The sequence below is a fragment of the Octopus bimaculoides genome, chromosome 1 (genome assembly GCF_001194135.2).
Source record: "Octopus bimaculoides isolate UCB-OBI-ISO-001 chromosome 1, ASM119413v2, whole genome shotgun sequence".
In the NCBI taxonomy this organism is placed as follows: Eukaryota; Metazoa; Mollusca; class Cephalopoda; order Octopoda; family Octopodidae; genus Octopus; species Octopus bimaculoides.
Genome location: NC_068981.1, coordinates 135,586,424 through 135,588,758, shown reverse-complemented (window position 1 = coordinate 135,588,758; position 2,335 = coordinate 135,586,424).

The following is a 2,335-nucleotide window of genomic DNA, read 5'->3' as shown; positions in this document are numbered from 1 at the left end:
AGCACGTCACTGCAATTTAAATTATCAACCCTAAAAAGGAAGAAAGGCGAATTGATTTGAGCGGAATTTGAATTCAGAACATAAACGGAATCAAGTATATATTGTAAGGTATTTAAGCAAAATATTCTCCAAATTCTACCATCTACCGCCCTTTAAGGCATGGGTTTCTCACATAGGCTGTTACACCTTGAATTTGTGAAAAGAATGGAACTAATAAAATAGACCATAGCAAAAGCACAGTTTTTTTTAAAACCGAGAGCCAAAGGCTCAATTCTCCTTGTAGCCAACTTTCTGAATAAATTCAGAACGACTTTGTTAATGATATTAGAAACCTGATGTCTAAAAATTTCTTCTACATATACAACACCGACATTCCGAACACTGATTGCCCGGGAACTCCTATAATCAGCACTAATTTGCATTAACGCACAAGCACCTACATTTCCTTTAATTATTTAATTAAACTTAATATTTGTTTAATTTAGAGTGTGTTGTCCAAGGCTTTTAATTTAGCTACAAGGACAATAATTTGCGAGTAGTTACATTGACGTTAGTGCTTGACTGGTACTTTATATTCCGTTTATGTTCTGAATTCAAATTCCGCTCAAATCAATTCGCCTTTCTTCCTTTTTAGGGTTGATAATTTAAATTGCAGTGACGTGCTAGTAATTAATTAAATTGAAATCTCGATCATTAACACAACCATTGTTATCCTTTGAGAACATGCTGAGCCCAATTGGATTGAGGGCCGTAGTCGCTCCCAAACTCAGAGCCGCTGTCAGGGAGTCAATTAAATGTTATTACCTTATAATATATACCAGTCCTATCATCCAAACATAAAATATTTTGCTTTTAATTTTGGTACAAGGACAATAATTTGACAATAACAGTTACATCGGCGTTAGTGCTTAACTGGTACTTTATATTAATGCCAAAAGAATGAAAGGTAAAGTGGACCTCAACGGGATATGAACTCAGAACGGAAGGAACCGAAACAAATTCCACAAAGCGTTATTTTCTGATGCTCTAACGATTCTGTCAATCCACTGCCCAAATAGGAAACATTATCGTAAGCAGTGATAAAAACACAACAATTCTACTTCACATGAAGATTTGAAATTCTCAGTTTCTTAAACTGAAAATTTTTATCTGGAAATATTTTATTTTGCGTTAGTAAACTTAAACTCTGACCCATTGCTGTTGAGTTGTTTAGGTCCGCTTCAACTCTGATCAAACACAGCTATCGATCAAAGTTATTCTAGCCATCTTTTTTTCTTTTTACAAGATTATTGATTACTATTTGTAGCAGGTCGAGTAACTGTGAAAACGCTGTTTCATTTGATCGTTATATAATTTATTTCAATTTATTTCTGCTATATATTTGGTATATAGTTATTAGACATTTGCAGAGCTGAACATCTATAGAGTACGTTTACAAATAATGCATAGTTTGCAAATGGAACAGCCTCTAGATACATATAGTGGTTATCTGCTTGATGGTTTGTAAACAGTCGCAGCGGTAGCTTTCATGAGAGAACACTGATCAAACGAATAGCATTGCTCCATCTATACAAAAACCCTAGGATGGTGTTGATGATATACAGGTCAACTTTATGTAAACCTTGATTCACCAGTGGTTCTTAATCACTTTTACTTATTGACATACTGAAGTCAAATAAAGTTTTAGAGTTAGAAAAGAATAGAAACTATGTATTGCGTATTTCGTTTTATTAATCATAACTAGCTGGCCTCGTGTCGTCAAAAATGCATTTTATATATAAATATGGATGGTAAATCAAATTAATACACTTGTCAATGTTATCTAGTGGTTGTTTTTTGAGATGTGAACACACACACACACAAACTTTCACATACTTCCCTTTTACATACATACACATATACTCACACAGAGTTGAAACGCTCCCACTACCAGTTTGCCATCACCCCTTCCTTCCTTATTCATCTATCACACCTTCCTTTCTCATTCATATGTTGTGACGGAGTATTATAGTAGATTCTTTCTAATTTTGGTATAGGACGAGAAATGTTGAGAGGAGAGGAAGTCGATTACATTGACCCCGGTGTTCAGCTGGTACTTATTTTATCGATCCTAAAAGGATGAGAAGCAAAGTCGACTTCAGCGAAATTTGGACTCAGAATATAAAGAGCAGTAAGAAATGCCGCTATGCATCTTGTCTGGCAGGATAACTTTTCTACCTGTTCGCCACCTTCGTTTTATTAATCATGATAATTGTTTCTAACATAGACACAAGGCCTTAAATATCGTGGCTGTTATATGGACTGTTAGATATGTAATTCGTCTGACGTTCCGTGT